Source organism: Pinus tabuliformis, chromosome X (genome assembly GCF_031772625.1).
Source record: "Pinus tabuliformis cultivar Carrire ecotype Pingquan chromosome X, CPIR1, whole genome shotgun sequence".
Taxonomy (NCBI): domain Eukaryota; kingdom Viridiplantae; phylum Streptophyta; class Pinopsida; order Pinales; family Pinaceae; genus Pinus; species Pinus tabuliformis.
The window spans coordinates 1,219,734,042-1,219,746,702 of record NC_142308.1 but is presented as its reverse complement, the minus strand read 5'-3'; positions in this window follow the sequence as shown (position 1 = coordinate 1,219,746,702).

Here is a 12,661-nt window from a genome sequence, read left to right as displayed (position 1 = left end):
GCCAAATGGAAGGGCTTTGACTCCCGATGCACTTGATGATGCGCTAGCTTGATTGCTAACATACTTATTTAATTTATCAACATAATCAATGTGTTTCATTAACTTATCATTTATGATCAAAGGGCTTGGTAGCCCTTTACTCAGCAAAACTATGAACTTCTCCATAAAGGCGTTAATTTCTACTTGGATATCTTGGCACCTTCTCTCTAAGTTCTGCATTAAAGTTATCTTGGTCAGAACTCTTTTGATTTTTAGAATAGTGTCTATCTTGTCTGGAATGCCAAGTTGCTCTAGTTGTTCTACATTGTGGGTGTTCAAAAAATGTATAAGACGATTAGCTTCCTATGGAATTTTTCCCAGCTATACTCTTGCCTGCTGAATTACCTCATGGGCTATGTTTATTAAGTCAATCTGCTCATAGATCACTTGGATAGATGGCCATATTTCATTTATAGACTGGGTGATATTTGCCCAAAGGATTTTTCTGATCTCTGCTAAGGGCTTATCAAAGGTGAGCTCCTGTTCTAATGTTTTGACTTTACTTTCTAAGGCTTTAATCTCCTTGGTTTTTTCCACAACATTGATTTTGGAAATATCATAATTTCTCTCTGCCTTAGCCAATTGGTCTTTTACCAGTTTCAACTCTGACACTTGTAGCTTTAGTTCTTCCATGGCCTTTATCAATTCTTCTGTGCTCATATTAGTACTGCTGCCTGGTGCTGCTCCTGCTGATGATGTACCTGTGATTACCTCTGTTGTGACTGCTGGGACATTTGGGGCCAATGCTGATCCAATTGTTGAGGGGACTACAGTTGTGACTATAGGGATCACCTCAGGTGGCTGGGAGGTCGACTCTCCCTGCTTCTCTTTTAGTGCTTTTTCCAGTGCCTGCTCTGTATCGGTTAATCTTTCATTGAGTTTCATGAGCAGGTCCATCATGTCTTCCTCTGATTTCTACTCTATAATTTCTGTAGTCTGAGGGTGCCTTGAAGGAGGTAGCTTCAGCTGTTTCCTCAGGGCAGCAATGTCCTCTTCTTTCTTCTTGATTAGTGCCTTTATGCCTTTAGCATCTTTGGGGTCATGTCCCAGTTCCATGATGATCTCTTCCAACGATTTGATTCTGTTATCCTTGGCCAGAGAAGAGGCCTTTTCCAAATGTAGTTGAGCTGTTGTATTGTCCAGGGAGTTTTACAACTGGTGGGCCAACATTGTTTTGTCACCCAGTGTAGAATAAACCATTTCTCCAGTCTGCTTGTGAAGTTCAATTTGGTCCATTGGATGAATCTCTTTGGCTAGGACCTCCAAGTTTGTTCTGATGTAATCTGCTGCCGACTGGGGTTGTTGTACCTTTGGCTTAAAATAACTCATTAACATTTTGTCTTCTTTAATGGCATAGGCAAACATTAATCTTTGTTGTTTTGAGGGGGCCATCTTCAAATATTGATTGTACATTTGAATCCTCATAGGATCATTTTTAGCCTTAATTTCTATTAAAGTCCATTTAATGTCATAGGCCTCTTTGCTTTGTGGCCTGGTAGATGATACTTCAACACTGTGTTGTCTTTGTAGCTCCTGCCTATGTGAGTGAGTTGATGTTTCTACCACTGGGGAAGTCTTCTGGATGACTACCCTTTCTGTCCTCTGGCCATCTGTGGTTTCTTCAATAATTTCATCTTCTGATGGAGGATTCAATTTTGCTTCTTTTCACCTGGTTGTTCTACAGGTCCACCTGTGGGGGGAGTGGCTTGTTTGTCTCTCTTCCTGTTTCTTTCCTCATTTAGAGGAGTTTGCAATTCTGGAATTCCTACTGATTTGTTTGGGCTGAAGGAATTTATCCTTGTTGATCTGTCATTGCAAACTACTCTGTGTTTGCCACCTCTTTGCCATTTGAAGTTCCTATAACTGGTGTACTGGTTTCCTGTACAGGCTGCTGAGAAGTTCTAGCAGAGGATGTACCAACTCCTGATTGTTGAGGCAGCTTGAAAGATACCTGTCCAAAAGAGTCCAGGTCAAGGGTTTTTTCAAGATCTTTCATGGCATTTTCCATCTTTTCTTGCTCACTAACTTCTTCTATTAAAGTCCCTTCTACCCATTCATCCTGATTTGCAAACTGTTCAATTTCTGGGATCTTATGATGTATATAAACTGACAGCCTGTTTCTTACCCTTCTGTCACTTATGAAACTATATGGGTCATATGGCACCCACCGAAAACTCTTCTTCAATCTAAGGTGTTCTTCTAATATCTTCTCAGCATCTTTCCATGCATCCCTAGAATTGATGACATAAGGGCCTAACTGGTTTTTTATTCTCAGCTAAGCCTTCTTCTTTGCATTACAAAAATGGGTTAAGTCTGCATTGATGATCTGCCTGAAATATTCTAATGAAAATAATCTCATGGGCACATATCTAGGCAACTTGAAAGGGAAAAGTTCACATCCATACATTCTGATTTCTGTGTGATTCTGGTAGAGGTACCAGTCACCTATCCTGTACTGTTTAGAAAGCTGCAAAATCTTCTTCATGTCACCAATGATCCTAGGAGGAGGAGCTCCTATCAACAGAGTGGAGGCTGGGTGTACAAATAAGTCAATGAATTCACTATAGGTATAAGGGGAGTCACAGGTATTATGGAAGACTGAGCTCCAAAAGATCACAAACCTCTGATTCACTTTTGAGTCTAATTTCCTGATGGGAAATGGAAAGCAGTCCGGCTGATAATATAAAAACAGATGGTATATAAAAGATGTGTATTTGAAGACTCGTCTATCCAAATTTATAAATTGATCATGGATTTTGTTGGCAATAAAAGTGGCATAGTCATACTTGACAGCAGGGGGCTGTCATGGAGTAAATATTGATAATAGAACCAGGGTGATATCATCCACATATTCACTGGAACTAAATCCCGAGATCAAGGATATCATGTCAACAATAAGTTTTCCAGTTTTAGTGAAAAAGGTGTGCAGATAAAGAGGAGGTCCTTTAGGTTGGTGCGTTGGTATCATGAACATTTGAGCAATGTGGGTTCTCTCTGACTTGAGTAATTGAGATGCTTGTTCAAGTAAAAATCCCATGGAAAGATGAGAAAGGGGCTCATTGGAATGGAAATGTATCATCTCATTGATGGATTCAGCAGTTATGGAAAAGGGGACAGTTTAGGAAGGAGACATAACTGCTCTGTGGACAGGGTCATAGTTGGCACAGCATTGGTGAATGATGTTTGGGAAAACATGGACTGAGAGAAGGAAGTACATGGGAAGGTTTGATTCCCACAATCCAAAAATATCAGGGTTGCTTAGATAACTATCCCTAATTTGGTGGAAGGTCTGAAGATGATTTCTGTCACCAGATAAATCTTTTATTTGGAAATCTCTGTCGGCCAAGGCTAGATAATTTAAGTCTTTATGAGGTGAATTTATGGGTGCGACATTCAGGGCTATAGGGGCTTCCATGTTTGGTTCTTGTGTATTCAACCTGGAATTCGGGCTTCTATGGAAACAATGGACTAAACAGTAGGTTTGTGGGTCTTCTTATGGTAGCTGCAGAATGATTTCAACTTGAATTCGGATCTTTGAGGTAAAATTCTCAGTGGAAAAATTGAAATTACAAGTTTGCGAAGTGAATTGGGTAACTACCTGTATTTAAGAGGCAAACAATGTAATTCGCAGGTTGAACGATGAACTTCAAAGCACGGCGTTGGAATTTCTTAGCCAAGTGGTGGACTAGACGTAGTTTTCATGGAGCACAGTCTGCAGGGAATAAGGGTGAAAATGAAATTTTCTCGTCAATTTAACAAAATTTGGTTTGGCGAGGCTTTTTTGGCATTTATTGGGCGGATGACATCAAAGCGATGGGACATCTTGTCGTTTAGCGGAGGGTGGTAAGCCGTTTACCCCACACCGCTTATAGGCTTAGGCAGTTTCAGGCAGAGGGGCAGTGAACACGCCGGGCGGTCGACACGTGGATCCAATACGGGCGCAATACCACCATTTCCCCGTGGCCTAATGTTAGGCAGATGGAGGGCTAGCGAAATGGATCTCCGTCATTGGATGTAGAGCAACTGATCAGATGACTGGCGCTTTATGAACAAGGTGGGGAGTTTAACGCGCAGGGGATGCTTTTAAATTTTTTTTTTATAATGGTTTCGGAGTGATTTTTATTGGTCATTGGGGTTGATTTAAGTTAGGTTAGTAATTAACCAAATGTTAATTAATCCCGAGGTTTTGTGCGGTGGAAAGGGTTATTTAACAAGTTTCAATTAACCTTGTAAATTTCCAAAAAGTGTTTATGGTTATATATTAATCGGGGCGGGGAATATGTATTATTTGGGGGTTTTTACAATATGAATATAGTACGAGAAAGGGTTATATTTACATGGGATTTAATATAATAAAGTTAATCGTTAATATGGTTTTGAAGAATAGAAAAGCGCTAAGTTATAATGTTACAAAACTTAGGCAAAAAAGGGAAAAACAGGGGTTTGTAGAAGGAATATGGTGAATTCTCCTAAGTAAAAACAGGGTTTTACTTCAGGCAATGCTTATGAAATGAGATGAGTGGTTTTAAGGATATTAAGCAGATCTTAATACCTTTGGAAAATTAGTAGATGATTTGGGAAAGGAATGAAGGGGAGTTAGTCATGCCTTGCTTGAGTTGCATCCATTGCACTTGTGATAAAAGTAAAAGCTAACACATTGAGAGACAAAATATTACCACAAATATCCTTCTGCAACCCCAATCTACCTACCCAGCCTACTTTAATCCTAACATTTTTTTTTTTCTTTGGGTGCACTTAGAATATCAAACCCTTTTCAACTTTTCTTTTCTATGCATGGTAAGCCTACCTAAATCTGAACTTATCACTTCCAAGGGCTCAGATTAAATAGTTGAGCTCCTTTGCTTCTCTACCTATCTACATATCTGCCAATTTTAAATAGTTTGGTCAGATTTTATTCTCTATCTCTAAAACAGGAAATTTAAACATGAACTATCCAAGATTAAGCTGTTTGGCCATTCATCGGTGGTGGCATAAGGTTCAGCAAGCTACACACAATGTTTTATTTACAGAGAATGAAAAAGTAGTGGCTTTTTGGATTTGCACACTTTCCTGGTCTTTCTTTGTTTGGGGTTCATTTCTTTCACTTTTTGACCATTTTATTCTTTTTACCCTTTGATTTTTCTTTTAGGGCATAGACTCTTTACATTTTTTCAAATTTTTTGATTCTTTTACAATATGGAAAACCTTTGCAACCAGAAAAGGTATGAACATATCACAGAGCTCATCAATGTCAATCATGAAATATGATACCTATTGATATAGGAGCATAATAGTGGCTCCACTTGGGGATGGCTTTCCCTGGTGGAAAGTCAAGAACAACAGGTTAGATGGCCTTCTCCATAACTTTTACTGTGCTCTGAAATCTCCTTCTGCTGGTTGCTTTATTTTATATATGACAGTTACACTTATGAGGCTCAGGTCCTTCTCTACGGGCTTCACCTTCATCAAGAGGTTGGATCAAAGTAGTGTTTCAGCATCCGACCATTAACTAGCCCTTCTTCTGTTTCTGAACCATCCAGGTTCTTCAAAAAGAAAGTATTGTTCCCCTGTGAGGCCTGGATAATAAAAGGTCCCTTCCATAGGAAGTCAAACTTCCCATGTTTTCCTTTGTCTTCTCTCCTAGAATCCCATTTTAAAACTTTGTCCCCTAAGTAAAAATATCCTGCCTTGGTCCTCTTATTAAATATTTTCTTGATTTTTTCTTGTAACACTTGGGATCTTTGGTATACCTCTTCTTTGGTCTGCTGCAAATGGATGGTTTGATTTATTCTTCTTTGAATTTCATTGGGCTCCACCTGAGCTTCTTGTAGTAATTTCATTATAGGGACCCCTAAGGATGAAGGAAATACAACCTCCATACCATAGACTAGCTCATAGGGCCTAGTTCCAATGGATCTCTTGGTAGTTAATTTGTCTGCCCATAGTGCATTGGTAAGTTTCTTGTGCCAGTTTTTCTTGTTCTCTTCCAACACTTTCTTAATAATATTAATCAGAATTTTATTGGAGGACTCAGCTAGATCATTACCTTGATGGTAATAGGCTGTGGAATGGCCTAAGGTGATGTGGTACTTTTTACAAAAACTTATCATTCTCTTGGATTTGAAAGCAGCAACATTGTCAGTTATGATATTTTTAGGATAGCCAAATCGAGATAGTATGTTGGTTTCTAAGAATTCTATAATCACTATATCATTGGCTTGTCTGGAAGGAATGGCTTCTATCCATTTGGTGAAATAATCTGTGGCAGTGAGGATCCATTTATGTTGGCCAGAAGAGGGAGGATGGATTTCCCCAATGAAGTCCAAACCCCATTGCTGGAAGGGCTTTTCAGTGGAAATTGGTCTAAGGGGTAGAGGTAAAAGTTTCCTCTTGCCTTCAAAAATTTGACATTTATGGCAAGTGGTGACAAATTTCTTTACATCGGCGAACAAGGTGGGCCAATAAAATCCAGCCCTTAGGATTTTGTCTGCAGTTGATTTCCAGTAAAGATGTCCACCACAGTCCCCTGCATGAAATTCTGTGAGAATTTTGTCAGCTTCATCTTTTATTAAACAATTCAATAGAATACCTTCATGATTTTTCCAAAAAAGAGCATTATCTAAAATACAAAATTTTGAAGCTTTCATTTTTAAAAACCTTTTCTTTGTTCTGGATAACCCTGGAGGAGCCTGCAGGTTTAATAATACATGAGTTATATCAGCATACCAAGGTGATTCTAAGAAGGCCTGGCTAATTTGTGGAGTCACCATCTCCTGTTCGTTATCCAGCTCATTGATATCCAGGGCTTGAAAGTTTGTTTCAGTCATGAGTTTAGCCAATCCCTATCCTTTTATAAGCTTTGTAGGTTTTATTTCAATATCATACTCCAATATATTAGCTATCCATTTGCCTCGTTTGCCTTCAATTCCATCCTGAGTCAGGATGTCTTTGACAACAACACTTGGTACATAAGCTATTACATGGGAGTACAATATGTAGACTCTGAAGTCTTTAATAGCTTTTACAAGTGCAAAAGCTTGTTTTTCCCCGATTGGGTATTTTAGCGGTGCATCTCTAAGTGCTTTACTAAAAAAGGTTATGGATTTTTCACATCCTTGATCATCTTTTTGTAGTAAAACAGCAACAATGGTGTGTTTTGATGCAAATGAAAATATTATAAAGTCTCTATCAAACTTTGGACTTGTAAGGATTGGTGTTCTGGTCAAAGCCATTTTAATTTCTTCAAACGCTTATTTAGATTCTAATGTCCATTTAACCTTGGAATATTTTTTCAACATATTGTTCAGAAATCTAATTAATTCAGCCAAATTAGGTATGAATCTTCTTAAAAATTTAATTTTTCCTAGGAAAGCTTGAAGTTATTTGATATTTCTGGGGTGGGGTATTTGTCGAATGGCTTCTATTCTATCAGGATCAATTTTGATGCCATCTTTGGAGATGATATGGCCTAACAATTTTCCTTCCTCTAGACCGAACAATGACTTCTTAGGATATAATGAAATACCATACTTTCTGCATTTTAAAAGCACTTGTCTCAAATGATCTAAATGTTGTTGATCTAATTTAGAAAACACAGTAAGAACATCTAGATATATGACCACAAAATTGTGAATTTCTTTTGCAAAAGCTATGTCCATTGCTCGTTGGAAGGTTGCCCTTGCATTCTTAAGTCCAAATGGCATTTTAACATATTTGAAAGTTCCCCATGGTGTTGTAAAAGCAGTATTTTCCTGGTCATCAGGATGGACTAGAATCTGGTTAAAGCCTGAGAACCCATCCAAAAGTGAAATCCTAGAGGCACCTACTACCCTTTGTAAAATGTGGTCCATCTTAGGTAACGGGTAGTGGTCTTTCAAAGAAACCTTATTTACATTCCTTAAATCGACACACAATCTGATTTCTCCTGTTTTTTTCCTAGTGGGTACTAAATTAGACACCCACTCTGAAAACCTGATAGGAGCAATTATCCCTGCTTCATACATTCGTTTGATTTCTTTTTCAATTAAGGGGAGTAGTACAGGGTTAATTCTTTTGAGCTTTTGCTTGAATGGTTTTTGATTTTCCTTGAGGGGTATTGTATGTTGAATTACAGAGGTGTCATAAGATTTCAGATCTTCATAGCTCCAGGCAAAAACATCCTGGAATTCTTTGATCAGTTCAACATATTTAAGTTTTTTATCAGGGGGAAAAGTTTTGGATAATTTTATCATTTTCGGATTTTATTCCGTTCCTATGTTATAGTCCTCAATGTCTGGTTTAGGAGGTTGCATTTGGGGTTTCTTTGGGATATCATTAAAATCAAAGAAATCTTCCAAAGCAGTTAATCGTTTGGGCAAATAATTGTCTTTTAAATTAATAACTTTAGATTCTCCTCTGATAATCTCATTGATGTCTACTTCTTTAAGATATTGCAAATTTTTATTGGTAAATTTTGTTGGGTGGAGCATTTGAGTTGCACTTTCTGCTGAAATGTTTGTTTCAATTTTATCTATTTTATCAACCTCACTAACAGTGCCTGTCTATATTAGTGCTAGAAAACTCTTCTTCTAGGGTCAAGAAATTGTTAATTTGAATATCATTGTCAAACACTTGCAAGTTCTTTACATTGTCAGGTATGGTTGGCCTGCTTCTAATCTCAGCTGTAAACTGATGATTGGGTTCAAATTGTAATCTACAAGTGCTGGCAAATGTTGGCAAGCTATGAGCATGCAAATTATGTTTTCTTGGAATTTTGGCCAGCTGTGTTTCCAGAAATGTATTGAGGATCTCAATCGCTGTTCCTCTGTAAGATCTTAATCTGGGATCATTTTTGAGGAAGTTCTCTTTTATCTGTTGAATGACTAAATCAGAGTCTCCCAAAACTGATACCTTGATTGCCCCTAAACTTTTGATCAATTTAAGTCCTAGCAACAGGGCTTCATATTCAGCCATATTATTGGTGCATCTAAAATTTAATCTGTAAGCATGCCCTTCAGCGCAATCATTTTCTAGATTGTGTACCCAAATCCCTGCTCCTACCCTTAATTCATTAACTGAACCATCAAATTCTAAGTACCATAGAATTTCATGTTCATAATTGGTATCAGGAGTTTCAGTAATCTGCTTGATAGGAAGATATGTTTCTTTAGTTTCATCTAGTTTCTCTCGAGTGTCTGATATATCATTGTTCTCAGAAATTTCTTGAATTTGAACACTAGACTTTTCATTTATAATTTCTTCTTGTTCAAGTGCTAAAACCTTGACATCAGTTGCAGGATCAATTTTAGCATTGTAGAGAATTAAGGAGTCCATGTCAGAGTGGATGGAGTAGATGAGAAAATTCTGGGGTTTCTCCTGACTACTTACCACATATTTCATTAAAGTCTCTCGATACAATTTCTTTGGTTGACCAAATACTGAAATAGTAGCATAGGACATGTCCAACTGTAAAGATCCTTGGAGATTTGCACCCCAAGATCTAGACAACAACATGCCATATTTTGGTGGAATATCAGCTACCACTATGTCCATTAAAATGGTCTTGGCGGGGTATTGAACTAATGATACACATAAATCTTTGATCAATCCTAGACATCTGACCTGGCTTGAATTAAAAGAGGATAAGTCTTTGTATGGCCTGGTAATATCTAGGTCCAACTTCTCCATTACATATTTAGGAATTAAGTTATGAGAAGCACCAGTCTAATCAAACATGGCATTATGAAGTATTTTATCATGTATGTTCAAACTTACATAGAAAGGAGGGACCCCTCCATCTACTGATTTTCCATTTACCTCAGGGCCAAAAATTAATTTAGGCTGGTCATCAAAGACATTTACTAAATCTTTGTTCACCGAAATTTGGAGTGATATGCTAATTTGACCTCTGTAGACATCATGTTTAGCCAATTCTGACAATGGAATGGCTATCTTTAATTTTCCTATTCAGTCTCAAGATTGAAAGGTTTTTTAGTTTGAGTTTTTGTATTTCAGATAGTGAGATTATCTTTTTCTGCTGTATTTTGTGTGTTTTTCTCTTTTTCAAGAGTGGTGTTATGGACTGAAGTCACTTCCAAGTCAATTTCTGGAGGTTCTTCCACATTTCCCTTGGGAGGAGTGGAAGTGGAAGGTTGTCTGTTAGGTTGTTGATTGTCTGACACATCTTCAACTATTGGATTATTTGGGTTAGGACCTATTCTAAGAAGGGCTTGTATAGGGGGGTTATTGATCTTAGCTTTGTTAGGTTGCTTGGTATCTTTCTGTTTATTGGCCTCAGGGACATCTATCCTTCTGATCCTCAGATAGTATTGCTTGTGGACTTCATAAATGGTTGTATCATATCCCTCCCTAAAATCAAATGATTCACCTGGTTGAGTTTGGAATTGTTTAAGAGTGTGAACTTCTTGGTTGTCTTGGGTCAAGAAAACTTGTTGTTCATTATTGAGGCCCATTAAGTTAATTTGAGTGTCTTCTGTTGGTTCATCAGAAGTTGAGGCTTCAGCATAATTTTCCTAGAATGGGGGCCTAATGTTTTGGTTAGGCCCAGTCTTTCGGTATTAGGGTTTCAGTTTTTTCTGAAATTTGGATTTCTCCCAGTATTGCTCGGTTGACCATCCCAAGGGGATTTCCTCTTAATTGTTTCTACTCTATCACCAAGTCTATCCATTCCTTTAATAATAGCGTCTAATATTTGTTCAAAGGCAGAAGGTTCTTCTTTGATAGGTATCCTCCTTTCAGCTCTGGCTCGAGATCGTTTAGAAATTAGGTTGGGCTCAACGCTGACATCTATACTATGCATCTCTTCTAAGTCTCGAGTAGATCTTTCCCTAAATTGGTATGCCATAACATAATCGAATGCATCAGGGAATTTGATCAAGGTCAAATCTGGAGGAGGTCTGAGATTTTGAGGAACAACATTGTAGACATTATTGAATTTAGTACAGTAATCTTGGACAGTTTCTTGGGTACCTCTCTTTAAGCCTTCATATTCTGATAAAATGTGAAGAGCATCTTTCTTCTTTTCCCATCTGCTCAAGAAGGTCTGATAAAGAGCTTGTGGGTCATTTATACTGTTTGAAGGGAGGGATCTAAACCATGTTCTAACATCTTCGGTCAAACTTTGAACAAATAGTTTCATTCTAACATCATCAACATCAAATTCATATATTTCAAAGTAATCTGTCATTTTTTTTAGTATGCTATTGAGTTGTGTATGTGCTTGTGCCATCAAAAGGAGTGATTTTACGTTGATAGTCTTGGGGCATAGCCCCTGGATTGGCAGGTAAGTTCAGAGGAGCATACCTATTTGCAATGGTAGCAGGAATATATGTGACAACTGGTCTAGTAGGGAAGACAATGGGAATATGGATCGTAGATGGAGGAGTGGAAGGGGTAGCTTGAGGTTGGGAGGTGTGAGGTGTTGATGGTGAACTTAGAGAAGCGGTAGTAATCACATAAAGATTTGGTACTCTTTTAGAGGTAAGCTCAGATGGGATGGAGTTCTGCAGATATCTACCAAGATGTGAGGTAACAACTTCAAGCTACAAATTTTCAATGAATATTGGATCTTGAACTGTGTGGGTTAACCAAGATTTCAAAAAGGTCCCAAATGAAGAACTTTCAAAATGGCTAGCAAAAGGTTCGTCCTCACGGTGGACCCACCTCACAGGACAGGATTTTGATATGAATAGAGGCCGAGAAATAGTAAAATTTTCTTGGCTCTCTTGTCTTCTAAAAATCCTAGGAATCAAGTTAGGATTTTCAAACACAGGTGGGGGGTTTGGGTCAGGATTTGATCTGGTGTAATGAATCCTTTCTGAAGCCAGGCTTCTAGGTGTATTATTGGTTTTTCTGTAAATGGGTTTGACCCTACAACTTTAACAGTTTCTTTAAGAGACTTTGGATATGGGAATTGTGAATTTTCTTAAAGACTTATAAGAGAGGAATTGATCAAGTATTTGAAACCAACTGTCCAATCTATAAGCTAGCTCGGAGATTAACTGAAGTAGCATTCATTTACTTCTTCCATTGCAAAGCAAAAGAATTTCAAAGGCTACTTGGCTAACTTTAGGCTCTGTCTATAACTTATAAATAGATAGTAGTGACAAACAAATTATTCAGGTCCCCATTGGAGTCACCAATATGTTATCACTCAGGTTGTTCCCAAAAGTTGTAAGAAAGAGAATATGGCCGAGGTAACCACAGACCAATCTTTTAGATACAGATTCAAGCCAATCTACATCCAGAGAGGGCTCTCTCTTTATGATTTAGCTTTTTTTTGAAATGTGTTAGGCTATTTATGAAGTTCAAGGGTTTTGTTTTGGGTTTGGATGGTGAGATCCAATAGAACAGTGAGGAAAACTGAATAGTTCAGTCCATTGGGCATGATGGAGTCAAAGAAGGATGGCTTTCTGGATTTGGTTTCTTAACAGAGGATGACATCACAGAGCAAGGTAGTCAAACATGGAACAAATTAAGGTTGAAATCAGATGGAATGGACTCAAATGGGTGAAGGGCAGTTAAGAATCCTTCAACATATTGAAAGAGGGAAAATGGATGATTACTGTTAAGGAGCAGTTAAGAATTCCTTAGCAAATAGTCAATATGCGAGAATCAGGAAACA